We start from the raw sequence: 16,534 nt of genomic DNA, 5'->3' as shown, positions 1-16,534 counted from the left end.
CAGTCCCTCTGGTTGGCCTGACCATACTATTTAAGCCAGAAGGAGGCACAGGAAGTTGTCTGAACTGAGAGACTTCCTGATTGGCTGCTGATCTGGACCTGACTGTTGTTGATCTCTGTCTCTGACCCCTGGCTTGGTTCCTGGATGCTGATTCTGACTCTGACCACTATGCCTGACTGCCCCTGCTATGATCACTAGTTCAGACTGCTCACACCCTAGTCCTGACATTGGCAAAGGGGAAGCAGCAGGGAAAGGCTCCAGCAGCTCCCTCTGCCAGAGCCTTCCTCATAGTTTTCCTCCTGCTTGAGCCTTTCATTGCAGCCTGTAGCTACACACCACAGTGTGGATGCAGCCTGCCTTTCACTGCAGCATGTAGCTAAATGCTGCCACCAATATAGACAAGGACTAAGTAGTAGCCTGGAACCAGGGCCGGCTCCAGACCCCAGCACGCCAAGCGCGTGCTTGGGGCGGCATTTTGCCGGCAGGGCGGCAGGCGGCTCCGGCGGACCTCCCGCAGGCATGACTGCGGAGGGTGCGTCGGTCCCGCGGCTCGGGTGGACCTCCCGCAGGCATGCCTGCGGAAGCTCCACCGGAGCCGCGGGACCAGCGGACCCTCCGCAGGCACGTCTGCAAGAGGTCCCCCGGAGCCGCGGGACTGGCGACCGGCAGCGCGCCCCCTGTGGCATGCCACCGTGCTTGGGGCGGCCGGATTCCTAGAGCCGCCCCTGCCTGGAACTTGGGAACTTTGAAAATGTAGCTCTTCAAGTGTATGTGTTACTTGACTGTTTATATTTGCTAGCACAGGAGTGCTCATGGTAGTAGAGTTAAACACATGCGTAAGTATTTGCAGGATTGGAGCCATACGAGCCTAGGCCTCATTGAAAGTCACTGGGATTTAGGCGTAATTTAGGCATTAAGTGTCTAAGAATGTTAACCTGAATCTTGTGATTCTCCTTAGTTCCATATCCTGCTTGCTTTACTGACAGGAGTAATTCCAATGAAGTCAGTGGGCCTACTTACATGAGTCAGGTGAGCAGGACTTGGCATCTAGTATTACACAGTCTGACCTAAATTAAAGAATTCCTGGTCACTTCTTAATATCACAAATATCACATTATTGACACTTGCATATCTTTTCACATTTGTCGATACAATATCTGTCCTTAATGTTTATGCTGAATTCTTTGAATTTTGCAATAGCTATGTATAGCCTATGCATGGCATTTCTTTGTGTAATCACTGTCAACACCTCCAACCCATAATAACAACCATGACAATATTTGATTGCACTGTTTGTTTATTGAAATGGACCGTATAAAGTATAAGTTCAACATACATATGATCCAGTATAAATAATATCAGAGGGGTAGCCGTGTTAGTCTGGTTCTGTAAAAGCAGCAAAACGTCTGTTAGTCTGTAAGGTGCCACAGGATTCTTTGCTGCTTTTAGTATAAATAATATTGATGATGATGATGTATGCAGTGTAGGTGGAGCAGTGTTGGTCCCAGGATATCAGAGAGACAAGGTGGGTGAGATAATATTTTTATTGGACCAACTTCTCTTGGTGAGGAGCTGCAGCCCAAACCCAAATCCAAATATCTACACTACAGTTAAACAGCCCCTTAGCCTGAGCCTGAGTCAGCTGGCATGGGCGAGCCAGAGGTATCTAATTGGAGTGTAGACATACCCATAGAGAACCAGTTACAAATGTGACAAACTGGAGGTAAAATAAGGATGACATATCTGCCATGGGTGGAGTTTACCCACTACCAGGCTGCTGCTAATTCATCCCAGCTAGAGACGACTGGTCCCTTATGCTCATAAAAATATTTCTGCAAGGCAGTTGTTTGCCTTTGGAATGGATCAGGTTGCACCAGATGGCATGTATTTTTAAAAACAAATCTGAAGGAAACTTACCCCTAAATCTCTCTACAAGGTCACTTCAAATTATACAAGATGAAACCAGTAACATGTTAATTAAAATCATGAACAGATGTGTACCCCTGCGTCCAGCCCAGGGGTCGGCAACCTTTCAGAAGCAGTGTGCCGAGTCTTCATTTATTCACTCTGATTTAAGGTTTTGCATGCCAGTAATACATGTTAATGTTTTTAGAAGGTCTCTTTCTAGAAGTCTATAATATATAACAAAACTGTTGTTGTATGTAAAGTAAATAAGGTTTTAAAAATGTTTAAGAAGCTTCATTTAAAACTAAATTAAAATGCAGAGCCTCCCGGACTGGTGGCCAGGACCCGGGCAGTGTGAGTGCCACTGAAAATAAGCTCGCGTGTCGCCTTCGGCACGCGTGCCATAGGTTGCCTACCCCTGGGCCAGTCCTTTCACAGGATTATGATAAATTGTGTTTAAAGTATGCCTTGTTGAGGTATTGTTTGAAAACTCATAATTTGCTGATCACAACTGTCCTGGTAAAATGTGTGACAACATTGTATGGGAAGTTAGAAGATTCTTCTGTATCATATTACTAAGACATGTTCTAAGTCTGGGGAGCAGCCACAAACCAATTCCCCAGAGACAAAAGGCATGCTGATACCTCAGCCAGGTATCAACAAAATCAAATGGACCATCACCAGTATAAGTGGCCACTTGTGGCAGGAAAAAAATCTACAGCTTGGGGTTCCTGTCCACAGAGACTTTCTGTCTCGTGAACCTCAGCTGGAGATACTTCTTGAAGAAGAGAAAGCACTACAAGAAGGGAAAGTGGACACCCCAAATCATCTCTCCTTTTCCTTCTACCCATAGGCGCCAACTTCCCCGCTTTCCCCTGGGTGCTCGACCCGACCCTCTTCCCGCAGTCCCGCCCCCACTCCACCCCTTCCATGCGGCCCCACTTCTTCCTGCCCCACCCCCATTCCTGCCCCCTCTCTGCCCCTATTCCAACCTCTTCCCCAAATCCCTGCCCCAGCCCCTCCTGTTCCTGGCCTCCTCCCAGCTGTTTGGCGCCGGCCGGGGGGGGGGGGGGAAGCGCTGGGAAATAGGTGGAGGAGCGGGGACGCGGTGCGTTCGGGGATGGGGAGGAGGAAGCGAAGGTGGGGTGGGGGGAGGGGAGCTTGGCTGCCAGTGGTTGCAGAGCACCCACTAGTTTTTCCCCATGGGTGCTCCAGACCTGGAGAAAAAAAACTTTTGTAGTGATAATCAAGATGGCCCGTTTCAGACAGTTGACAAGAGATGCGAGGATACTTAACATGGGGAAATAGATTCAATATGTGTAATAACTCAGCCGTTCCTGGTCTCTATTCAAGCCTAAATTAATGGTATCTAGTTTGCATATTAATTCAAGTTCAGCAGTTTCTTGTTGGATTCTGTTTTTGAAGCTTTTCTGTTGCAAAATTGCCACCTTGTACACCATGTTCATTGGCCAAACCGGTCAGTCTCTACACAAAAAAATAAAGGGACACAAATCTGACATCAGGAATCATAACATTTAAAAACCAGTAGGAGAACACTTCAACCTCTCTGGTCACTCAGTAACAGACTTAAAGGTGGTAATTGACACCTCTTGTCAACTGTCTGAAATGGGCCATCTTGATTATCACTACAAACGTTTTTTTTTCTCCTGCTGATAATTGCTATCTTAATTAATTAGCCTCTTAGTGTTGATATGGCTACTTCCACCTTTTCATGTTCTGTATGTATATATATCTCCTTACTATATGTTCCATTCTATGCATCTGAAGAAGTGGGCTGTAGCCCACGAAAGCTTATGCTCAAATAAATTTGTTAGTCTCTAAGGTGCCACAAACACTCCTGTTCTTTTTGTGGGTACAGACTAACATGACTGCTACTCTGAAACCCATCACTACTGAGAATCCATAGAAGCAATGTTTGAGGAAAATGAAAGAAAATTAAAACTGGTTTTGTAATCTTTTTTATCAGATTGTTGGTGTAGTACTATCTGATGCATGTTTTCTCCAGGTGTTTTTTGCATACTACACATTTTACCCTTCTCTGTTATTACTTTAACTTTTAAAAATAGTTTTGTTCTTCATTTATCATGACTTTTCTGTTTGAGTATAAACATTGTTGACTTTCTAAGCCCCTGGCATGTCTTTCCTTAAGTCATTAGGTTACAATGTTAGTTTGCCAGCCCTTACCCACATCCTCAGGCCTTGTTGTATGCAATGCGGCATCAAGTGCTTTCAATGTGTCAAGAAAATGAGCAGACCCTAGTTTCATATAAATTGATACATTCTATCCCAGACCTGAAGAAGAGCTCTGTATGGCTTAAAAGCTTGTCTCTTTCACCAACAGAAACTGGTGCAGTAAAAGATATTACCTCACACACCTTGTCTTTCGAATATCCTGGGACCAACATGGCTACATCAACACTACAAACAACATTCATAGGTACAATTTCCTGAATGTCCAGTGAATGTGAAATGAGAATTCTTAATCTGATTAGCAATTGCATTCATTGCAATTTCCTCCCTAATCCTTCTTCTAATGAGAAAGAACAACGATATGATGCATGCTTCCATTTACGGCACCTTGTAATATTATAATGCAAAAAGACAATGAATTCCACCAGGCCCTTTGCCTTCCCAGGCTTTTATGTAAGATTTTAGAAAATTTGGTCTTTAAAAGATACATGCAATTAAAATGAAGGAAAAAAAAAAACAAATGAAAAAACCCTGATGGTGGCTCTAAAACTGAATTTGCTTTTCTCACGTAAGAGCTTTTTGCATTCTGTATTTCACAAATACATATAAAACAGTATTGATCTGCCGTATAACTTTTTGAAGGCTGTGGAGTTATACTAGGCATGTGTTTGGTGGGCCCATAAATCATAAGTCCATTCCAATGTTCTCCACAAAAATGTGGTTTCACTGGAAAGTCAGCAGGGCTCTCTCATTGTTCTAGAAGTCCTCATCCAGGTCTGTGATACTGGGATTGTCATGTTTTTTATGCTGCAATCTCTAAAAATGCTCCATTTTCCTTATTTGATGAACTGTTTGGCGGTGTTAATAAAGAAGCTGAAGTCATTGGGAATTGTTGTGATTAGACCTCTGAAACCCATACTACACCTCTACCCCAATATAACGTGACCCGATATAACACAAATTCAGATACAATGCAGTAAAGCAGTGCTCCGGGGGGAAGGGGGGGCTGCTGAGTGCTCTGGCGGATCAAAGCAAGTTCGATATAACGCGGTTTCACCTATAATGTGGTAAGATTTTTTGGCTCTCGAGGACAGCATTATATCAGGGTAGAGGTGTATTTATTTTGGTACTTAGATTTGGATGTAAGGCCTGGATTGTTTAAAGGTATTGCTGGCTTCAGCACTACAACCATGTAAGTCTCATTTTCAAAAGGGATTTAGGCATAGGAGCCAAAATCCCATTGACTGTCCCATTTGAAAATGATATTTAGACTCCTAAATCAGTTAGACATTGCTATGCTGAAAGCAGCCAACACCTAGATACATTTAAAAATCTGGAACTAAGTGCCTAGCTATGGCATTCACTTTTGAAAACATTGACCTAAACGAAGACACTTTAGGAACATAGGATAAATAACTTCATAGTTGTTCCTCATGTTCGTCAGGATTTCCGTATATTTCAGGGCTCTCAAATCAAAGCTGACAAATTCTATCTGAGCCTCTGCCACCTCTACTCCATGTTTTCCATTAGTCTAATCTGGAAGCCTACCAATAGCATCTGGGGTATATCCCCCCTCAGTGAGTTCAGGATCCAAAAGAATCTGTGAGTTCGTCATACTCCACACACTCAGACTCAGAGTCACTATTGACCTTGAGAGGGGAGAGAGAGAGAGACGAGAGAGAGACCAGAGGTAGGGGGCTGTAGAAACCAAGGGGGCAAAACTAATACTTGAAAATTCTCTATGTCCCCAACCAAAGAACCACCCTCAACAGTGTGCTTCCCTACTGCTTTGACCAAACTAATCTGCTTTACAGCACCCTCAGAAACTGGAACACCCTCTTGTCAGAGTTTATGCTCTTTTCTATTTTCTTCCAACTTCAACGGCCATTTTTTACTTTGCAGCTGTCACAGGGTATTCACTCACTGTGGGTGGTGCCTCCTCCTGAGTGTTCTGGGGATTAGCTCTCTTCCAGGTCCAATGCCTCCCCTTGTGGTCTCTCCCCATTGTCATCTTTTTCGCTCTGTGGCCCCTCTCTCACTCTAGGAGCTGCAGCTTCCTCTTTGTCACTTGAACTTTTGGCCAGATCCCTATGTGATTTCCCCTCCTGGGGTATAGAGTCTCACTGGACCCACTGTACGGGCAATGCCAGTCAATCAGTGGCTGGTAGGGGAGCCCAGGCCCAGCACAGGAACCCTACAACATGCAGCTAAGGTCTCTCAGTCACCAATCTTGCTGTTCTCTTCCTAGGCTACTGCCTACGCACCACCCCACAGGCTTTCTTCTCCACCATTCTTTCTTCTGGGTATGCCCTTCCTCAGAGCCAGGCTCCTACTCTCTCCCTGTGTTTCCTCCTTCTGTCTCTAAAGCAGAGGGTGGCTACAGACTTTATCACTGCAGCCATTTCTGTTGCCAGCTTCCTGGTGAACACCCCTTCACAGGGGCTTTGCCAAAAAGCCAGAATCCTCAGCTAAGGCCACAGTTTCCATAGCAACAGGCTCAGCTTCCATTTTACAATCAGGCGCAGGCCATGAGGCCACTGAGTCAGGAGCCACAGAACCAGTAATACCATCTCTCCCAGGTTGTAAAGGGGACCAACATCCCCAGAGACAGCTGGAGCCTGTTGGGACACCGTCTCTGTTACAGCCACCCCACCTTGTGCTTTACTCTCAAACCCCCACATTCCTAGGCACTGGGTCAGTCTTCTTAGGGCACTGATTAACCAATGTCTCAGACTACCACAACAAAAACAGGCGCTGGCCTCAGAGGCAACAAACCCAACATAATCACACACCCCAATCCTATACTTCAGGTAAACTTAAAACTTCGGAAGGATTGTTTAATAGCATATAAACTTCCCTATGAAAGGGCAAGACATGCCAAACCTCTAGAATCCTCCTAATAGGGTTGGTGATCTTACCATAACTCACCAGGTCTCCAGCCAGTTGCCCATTTTCTAAAAAAGGAGGAACATTAGTGATAGTGACTTTAACAGCAGGTGTTGCGAGGGGCACTATAGGGACAAAAATACCCTGCACAAAATCGCCACAACCACCGGCTCAACAAGGCTAATGAGTCAACAAACACAATAGCCTTGCTCATGCAGGAGGCATACCTCACATTTATAAACCCAATTACCTTCCCCACAGCTGGAACACACTCCTCCGCAGAGGCAGTCTGGAGGCAAAACCTGCAGCCCAGGGCTGCAGGTTAAACCCTCACAATACACAATAAATGGAGGTTGCTGTCATCTTGGCCAGCCCCAAGGGCAGGCAGACAAACTGCTAAAAAAGTGAAATCCTGAAATTGAACCCGTAAACAAACATGCAATAAACCTCAAATCCCATTTCCCCAACAGAAAGAAACACAGAGAACAGCAAAACACACCCACCTCAGACTCACTCCCACAATCCTCTGAGAGAGAGAGCAAGCAAGAGAGAGATCTACCCCAGAATATGGGGGGTGGGGGGAATACACTAGATGCTTGATACATGGATATGTACCCACCCCAGAACACAGTGGGTTAGCAAGAGCTCAGGTGTTAAGGTATTCACCTGGGGTGTAGGAAACTCAAATTCAAATCCCTTGTTTGAATCATGCAGAGTGTCCTAATCACTGGGCTGTTTAGATTTTTTTTCTGTCTCTCATTTTGACCAGAAATTATACTCTGGACCTGAGAAACCCTCCCAATACCTTTCTGCAAAAAGTTTTGGTTTTGATGATTCAACATTTTCCGATAAAAGTGTTTCCTAGTTAACTTCCCAAGCAGCTCCTATAACATCTTCTTTAAACATTTAAAATTGTTAGACAGTGTATCAAAAAGCAACACAATGAAGCAGCCATTACTATTATCTTTCATATTACTCAAATTACAAGAAATAATAAAATGTCAAAAATGACGTCTTAATTTATGTCAGCGTGTGCTGCTGAATTACATTCGGTGGCCTGACTTTTTGTCTAATTTAAATCTGAAGTTCCTGCTAATTTGTATCTGGAGTATGGTTGAACATGAGCCATAGTTCACTTTGCTTCCCTTTTACAAAATTTAAATCAAGAAAAATACAGCATGTTTTGAGTTGCTATTGAAGGAAATGAAAAAAGTGCCATTAACAAAAAGGGTGTGGGGAGGGACAGAAAGGTGGGGGAGGAGTCTTGGTGGCGGGGCGGGGTTTATCTAGGCATCAGGCAGCTTCCATTCCAGGAGGTCTCTTGCTCCTCAAGCAGCCCCAATCCCTTCTTAATCAGGGCCCCAGACACCTGTGATGCTAGGCAAATTGCACAGTGGCTCCCTCTGCTGGGAGGAGGCCCAAATTACAGCCAGCCGCTCTGTGAAATATGTATTTCTTCCTTCTGTTGTTTTCGTCATCATCTTCAGCTGGAAATATTGAGCTTAATTGTCCCTGGTGTTTGTGTGGATACTTCAAGGGCAGAGGGATACATAGACACTCACTCTCCATTAGACTCCTGTTCATGGACCAAGGAGAACTGCAATCCCTGAACTACATTGCTTCCTGCTAGCACATCTGGAGTGCAAATTGTCATAAAAGGGCCAAGAAAGAAGTGGTCATTAGCTCTGTCTCTCCTCTGCACTGATCAACAGAGCTGTCCTCCTGACCATGGAGAGTATGTTTTCACTGCATTGTTAATTTGGATGAATTGCACCTGAGTCTAAGCACCTGGGTTAGCACAGCCCAGGCGTGAGTGTTCCTGCAGCAAAGCCATGCCAATGTTACTGTGTCCTTACTATTTCTGCACTTGCCCATGTGTGTCTGGAGCATATCCCACGGTTCTTTGTGCTGAAGTGCTCTGGGATTCTTTCCCAGACACTTGTGTCAATTACAGGGGAACTTGTTTGTCCTTTGGGGAGAATTGTGGGAAGGGTATTGATTGGAGGACAATCAGCATTCAAGTGATTTTGCCTGCATCATCACTGTAGAGTAGGTGGGTTCCAGCCCACGTGACAGCAGTATCCAGGTTCTAATCCATACCCTAGTTAAGTAAACTAGCCTGTGCTTAAAGCACCCGCAAACCTGAGTCAGAGGTTTTACTGTGTTCAGGTGAGAGCCTTGTGAAGTCAGACAGTTATAGTGTTTCCTATCTTATGTCTTATTTAGGGCCTGATCTAATGCCTGTGGAAGTCAGTAGAAAGACTCTCATTGACTTTAGTGGACTTTGGATCAGGCTCTAAGGGAACTGTAAACAGTCATAATAGTTGATATGATAATGCCAATATAAAAAAAAAAAAAAAAAAAAAAAAAACAAAATCTCTTCTCTTTAATGTCTACACTGGAAAATGAAAAAGACACTACTAGCTAGATTAGCTAGCTCCCCGTGTGTGTATGTTCTCTACAAAAATGATGCAATATAATGCTAGCCTGATGCATGGAATATGAAAAACCTTGAAAAGATTAGCAGAAGAAGAGGCTGATAAAGAAATTTTATTGTACTTGTTATTTAGAAACAATACAGGGCAGATTAGACACTAAACTGATAGAGGATTTATAAATAGCAGACCAATCAGATCAAGGTTTAGGGACAGTACAGAACATCTTTGTAAATGTGTTTTACGTAATTTGACTTTAACCTGAAATGGTAAAGTTTTGCAGACTCTGTAGGTCCTTAGTTACACATCAGCTGTAACAGACACATCTGTTTAAATCTTAATATATGCCAAAACACACTTGTTGCCTTTGGGTAAAAACTGTCTCGCCAGTATAAGTTAACAAGTAATTATTGCTTGCTGAGCTGCATCAATTGATGAGTGATCCATTGCTGTGAAAGTAGTTAACTGACTTTTTAAGGAACAGTCTTTTTTCCTGTGGTCTTTATAATGTTCTGACAACTCTGACAAATCTTTCCAACAATAGATTCTTCTTAAGGTCATGATCCTGCAAACAGTTATACTTGCATTAGGCTCATTAGGATTTCTCCTGTGAGTACGTTTATACTGATAGATAAGTGTTCGCAGAATCAGGCCCTAAGTCTGGTTTTTGAAAAGGTTTGGTGATTAGAAATCAGGGCAGACCTTTGTTTAGGAGGTTTGTGGTTGCTATGTTTTAAGAATGTAAGGATATATTTTCCTGAGCATGGAAATTATTTTATAATCGTAAGTATGTTACACCTTACACATTTCACAATGGCAGAGTTGTGTGATGTTTCCCCACAAAGAGTTGTTCTAGGGCTGTGTTTACATTAAGATGTAAATAGATGTCTCCATTACTGCCTGCCAGCGGAAATACAAGCACGTATCTTTTTAACGTCAGCTGCTGTTCATCGAGGCCCAATAACAATAGCTGATTTTCAACACCCAGGATATTATAAGCCTGTATATCTGTGGACAAGATTGTGGGCAGGATTGTGCCATAGCAAAATTGTAGTGCCAGATTCTGCCAACCTGTATGCTGAGTGGTAGGTAAGGTCATGATCCTGCAAACATCTATGTATATGAGTAACTTCATTTGCACGGGTAGCATCAGTGTAACTACTAACATGAGCAAATATACTCATGCATAATGTTTGCAGGATTGGGCCCTTACTTTGGAAGGAAGCCCCATTGAAGGTAGTACCATATTTGATTTTAATAATGGAACAGGTATTCCACTGAAACACTAAGGGCCACATTCTGCTTTTAGGTACACACATGCAACTACTACAAAAGTTAATGGGAGCTCTACTCATGAGTCTGTCAGGGGCAGCATTTCACTTTAAATAGTTTTCAGGAAATTATTCCATTAACTGAGAGAGAGAGAGAGAGAGGCTTTAGAATAAGAACAACACTATTATCCCTACATTCCTTATTTGATATTAGAAGAGAAAACTCGGGGACTCGTGTCAAGTGACACTTCCTTCCTTCTTTATAGTAATGAAAAAGTGGTTTTTGTTTCAATTGCTAAATAAATGTATAGATTTACCAGTTCACCCTCTCAGTGAACATATGTATGCTGATTTCACTGGATTTTTCACAGGCTAAATCTGGAAAATATTGTTGTCATCTTGTGTCAAAATATTGACAGTACATTGGGGGATTGCCTAAAGGGGAAGTCTTTTAATGCAGGTTCTCCAGAATGTTACCTTGCCCTGTCCTGAATGCCATCTATCTAAATTAATCTTTAAAACCGAATATCCTGCCAACTCTGTAATATGGGCGTGTAATTTAGGAATGGAAGTGGCTGGGTCGATGACTTCGAGCAGTATGTTGTCAGCATCCTCGGATAATTTGTCTTTTTTGTTTATTTGAGTACTGTGTAATGTTTGGGTGTTCACTAGTGGCAAATGTCAGAGGGTGAGAAACAATCAGGATATTGGTCAACTCTGCCCACATGAAACAACACCCCCTGAAGGCTGTTGGTTAGAAGACAAATGCTAGGATCTTGCAACTTATGATAGTTTTCATAAAGTTCATGAATCTCTTACCAAAATGAAAATGCATCTGTGACGACGGTTCATAGTGCAGTCCAGACTGATAAGAGGTTGTGTCACCATGTGCCCTGCAATGCTGGGTGTCTTGCAATGCTCTGCTGCTGGAGCTCCCAGCCTGAGATCTCACAGCCAGCTTTCAAGCATGCAGGTCACACCCTGAGTGTCTGTGTGGTAGACAGCCCTGGTTCAGCAGCTCTGCCCCAGCAACCTGTCTATTGCCCCATAGCCCCTGTGTGGCATACTTTTTGCTGACTGTGGATCTCCCAGGCAGAGAGGAACAATAGCAAGGCATTGGGAAGCACTCAGAGTTACAGTGTAAGAGGTGACACAACTCTGGACTCACCAGTCTGGATTGCATCCCAGAATGTAACAACATCTAAGTGCCAAACATAAAATTCCAATTTACCCTGTCAAATGCTTTCTTTGCTTCTGTGGAGATGAAGAGAGTGGATGTGCTCTAAATTATCCTATTGATAAGGCTGATTAGTTGTCAGACATCATTGCCAGAAAACTGCTATTAACGTAACCTCCCTGGGCAGGAGCAGTTAAAGTCTGAACGACCTGTAGCTGAACAGCTAGGGCCTTGGCCCAGATGCTTATACCTATGTAGATAAGTGATAGGGGCTTACAGGAAGCACAAATCTCAGAGTCTTTGCTTTTTTGTGTGTGAGAGAGTGAACGGATTTCAACCTTCAGTGTTCCCACAGGGAAGACTCGCTCCAAATACTGTGGGAGGGAAAAAAGAGCAAAGCTGAGGTGATAACACATAAAATTTCACTTTAGATCATCCAATTCTGGGGCTATATCCACTGCCATGATCTTGGTTGCTTGCTGAAGTTCTTCACCATCTAAGAAGATGTATTCCACTGCTTATAATTTAGGGAATTCTGCAGCTACAACGAGATGGATCTACTCTGTGTGATGAAAGTTGTGTCCTATGTGTATGGTTTAAAAGCTTCAGAATTTTATTGATATCAAAATGGGTGAAAATATTGTGCCATTAGACATGCTGGAAAAAAACACCACCACATAGAATCATCGATTATTAGGGTTGGACGAGACCTCAGGAGGTCATCTAGTCCAATCCCTTGCTCAAAGCAGGACCAACACCAACTAAATCATTGCAGCCAGGGCTTTGTCAAGCCAGGCCTTAAAAACCTCTATGGATGGAGATTCCACCATCTCCCTAGGTAACCCATTCCAGTGCTTCGCCACCCTGCTAGTGAAATAGTGTTTCCTAATATCCAACCTAGACCTCTCCCACTGCAACTTGAGACCATTGCTCCTCGTTCTGTCATCTGCCACCACTGAGAATAGCCGAACTCCATCCTCTTTGGAACCCCCTTTCAGGTAGTTGAAGGCTGCTATCAAATCCCCCCTCACTCTTCTCTTCTGCAGACTAAACAATCCCAGTTCCCTCAGCCTCTCCTCATAAGTCATGTGCCCCAGCCCCCTAATAATTTTCGTTGCCCTCCACTGGACTCTCTCCAATTTGTCTACTTCTGTAGTGGGGGAACCAACACTGGACACAGTACTCCAGATGTGGCCTCACCAGTGCCAAATAGAGGGGAATAATCACGTCCCTCTATCTGCTGACAGTGCTTCTACTGATACAGCCCAATATACCATTAGCCTTCTTGGCAACAAGGGCACACTGCTGACTCATATCCAGCTTCTCGTCCACTGTAATTCCCAGGTCCTTTTCTGCAAAACTGCTGCTTAGCCAGTCAGTCCCCAGCCTGTTGCAGTGCATGGGATTCTTCCTTCCTAAGTGCAGGACTCTGCACTTGTTCTTGTTGAACCTCATCAGATTGCTTTTGGCCCAATTTGTCTAGGTCACTCTGGACCCTATCCCTACCCTCCAGCCTATCTACCTCTCCTCCCAGCTTAGTATCTCTGCGAACTTGCTGAGGGTGCAATTCATCCCATCATCCAGATCATGGGATAAGTCAAAGAGGTCTATTTTTGGTTTCAAGATAAGGAGAAGGGTATTTTGGTTTTGCACAACCACATTAAATTTCAGAATATGGACCTATCTGCTCTGGTTAAATGGTTGTAATATTAACTGGATATGGTGTTCAAAGTAATTCATCTCTTTCTCTAGATTCAATTGAATAAACAATTGGAATGTCGGTTTCCCTGCCAACTAGGCAATCAGAACCCCATAGGGCATGTCTGCACTTGAAACTTGTTGCAGGTTTTGTGTATCCACATTAAGCGATCCACAACAACTGTTGAGTGAGCGTATTCACCATATTCAGAGGGGTAGTTGTGTAAGTCTGTATCTACAAAAACAACGAGTAGTTCGGTGGCACCTTAAAGACTAACAGATTTATTTGGGCATAAGCTTTCATTGGTAAAAAAATCCACTTCTGAAGTGAGATCCCAGGCTGGGAGCTCCAGCAGTAAGAGCATTGCAAGGCACCCAGGATTGCAGGGCACATGGTGACACAACCTCTTATTAGTCTGGATCGCACCATGAACTGCCATCACAGATGCATTTTCATTTTGGTAAGATATTCATGAACTTTATGAAAACTATCATAAGTTGCAAGATCCTAGCATGTGAAGAAGTGGGTTTTTTTACCCATGAAAGCTTATGCCCAAATAAATCTGTTAGTCTTTAAGATGCCTTATTATTCACCATACTGTTGTTCTCCAGTTATGGTACTTTTAGTTTGTATTGTTGCAGCCAGACAGCACTGCAAAGTTTTGAAGTAAGCACTCAGCTTCTAAGTAGACATCCCATGGTGTATTGCTCCATGGCTGTACTGTGTGCATTCAGGGCAATTTTTGCACTGTGCAATGTGAGAAACTACTGAAATTCGGAGGGTTGGGATCAAATTAAATAATTCCTATGATTCCTCTCCTTTCATCCCATCATCTGTTTGTTTTTTATGTGTGCAGCTATCAAGGATGTGCTGTCATCCCATGTCATCTGGCTGGGCAAAATACAGGAGTTTATTAATTGGTTTCCATGGTTGGGGTTCCCCAGTTGTGGGGACACATACCTATTCTGATGGGACACATACCTATTCTTTGCTCTCCCATACCAGGTCTCTGAGTTCATCAACAGAAAGGCCATTTCACCATGGTGCTGCAAGGTTTGCTTGATCACAGTGGAAAGGTCCATGATCCAGGAACTTTAGAAACTTTGAACTGTTTTCTCCAATGAGAATAGAAACATTTACTCCGATGGTCATTGCAGACATTGATGTTGTTGCCATTCTTTCAGTCATCTGGGAGATGCTGCTTACTTTTTACTTGGATGAGAAAAAGGAGCTGTTTAACTGTATCCTGAGTATTTGTAGAATGACATTGGAATGTACATTTGGGAGATTAAGAGGTAGATGAAGGAGCCGTTGGGGTTCGGGGCCGATGAGATATCTGCGTCTTTATGATAGCTGCTTGCTGTGTTTTGCACAACCTTTTGTGAGAGCAAGGGAGAAAGCCTTGCGGCTGTATGGGAGGAGAAAGTGGACAGATTTGCTGAATGTTTTGAACTGCCAGAAAGGCGACCTCTATAGAATGCGGTAACTACTCAGGGGCACACAGTCAGCGATACATTTTGCTACTAACTTGAGTGTTGGGGCTGCATGTGAACAATTTATTGCGTTTGTATAAGGTTTTAATCATGATTAGTGCACAGCTTCATGTGTATGTGCAGTGGTGCAAGGATTTTATCATGCTTCATATGTGCATTTTATCACACTTTATGTGAGGATTTAAGTATAGTAAATGTGTGGATTTTATGACAATGAAGCTAGGCATTTCAGTGAATTGTGTAAGACTCAAAACCATAAATGTAAAGATATTTTCAATTATTTCTTAATAAATAACAATGAACACACTGTGTTCAAGGTTTAGAACAGTAAAAAATTGAGTTGAACACACACAATGCTCTGCAAAGTTAAGCCATTTAAAAGTAATAATAATAATAATAATTTTAAAAGTTGCATGCAGACAAGTTTGTGCTTTCAAAGCCCTGTGCTTCAGGCAGATTGTTTGTCTTTCCATCATCCCCAGCGGCTGTGATGTGCTAGCAATTTCCCTGTCCTTTAGGAACTCAGTTCAGCACCTCTGTCCATGGTTACCGCAACATGTCTGGTGCTTTGGGGAAAAGAGAGAAAAAAGACAGCTAGTTTTTGTCCAATGTATAGTCTCCATGTCAACAATGAAAAAATATTGCTTTTTCCTAGATTTTTGGAATTCCAGGAGAAGAGATGAAAAGGAAAGGAGGGAGAAAGAGAGGAATGAGGAATGGTGAAGAAGAGAGGAAATATGTTGGGTTATTTTAGTCTTTAAAAATACCCCTCTCCCCAAAGAATCTCATGGAAAACAGTAATCTTTTATAGTTTTTATATACTTCTTAAATAGCCTGCTCAAGCATTTAAGCTAAAATATAAAAAATTAAAGCAGCCATGATTAAAAATTATTTAAAACTTGTAGCCAGACCAGTTATTTTAACCTTCTGCTGACATTGCTGCTGTGAAAAATTAAGCTATTTTATGCTAGTGGATTTGGTGTTTTAAACATACACTGTACATATACCCCACTTCCATTCCTAGAGGGCAGGAAGCATGCTCAGCCACACTACAGAATTTATACAAAGTTCTTTCCACAGATCATAGAGAAACTGGAAAAGATCCAGAGGTGAGTGACAAAGTAATCAAAGGGATGGAATAAAAGCCATATGGCTAAAGGAACTGGGTATGGTGAGTTTGGAAAAGAGGCGATTAAGGGGTGACATTATAACAGTCTTCAGATACTTGAAAGGCTGCCATTAAAAAGATGGAGAAAAGTAGTTCTCTTTTGCCACAGAAGGCAGGACAAGAGGCAATGGGTTCAAACTACAGCACAGCAGATTTAGATTAAATCTCAGGAAAAACTGCCTAACTGTAAGAACAGTAGGACAATGGAACAGACTGCCTCACGAGGTTGTGGAAGCTCCTTCACTGGTGGTTTTCAAAAGGAGGCTTGATAGCCCTCTGTCTTGGATGG

The 16,534-nt window shown here is 43.0% G+C and overlaps 1 long non-coding RNA gene across 1 annotated transcript in view; it reads left to right on the top strand.

Annotated features, from left to right (window-relative positions):
• The window catches only part of LOC120406787, a 59,313-nt gene extending 43,490 nt beyond the window's left edge, over positions 1 to 15,823 (top strand). The window contains exons 4-6 of the long non-coding RNA XR_005599582.1: positions 959 to 1,029; positions 4,268 to 4,363; positions 15,733 to 15,823. This is a non-coding gene — a long non-coding RNA (uncharacterized LOC120406787). The remainder of the gene's footprint in view (positions 1 to 958; positions 1,030 to 4,267; positions 4,364 to 15,732) is intronic.
• The last annotated feature ends 711 nt before the right edge of the window (positions 15,824 to 16,534 follow it).

The sequence above is a fragment of the Mauremys reevesii genome, linkage group 5, assembly GCF_016161935.1.
Source record: "Mauremys reevesii isolate NIE-2019 linkage group 5, ASM1616193v1, whole genome shotgun sequence".
Classification (NCBI taxonomy): domain Eukaryota; kingdom Metazoa; phylum Chordata; order Testudines; family Geoemydidae; genus Mauremys; species Mauremys reevesii.
Note: the sequence above shows the minus strand (reverse complement) of the source record. Positions and strands in the feature narration are given on the sequence as shown.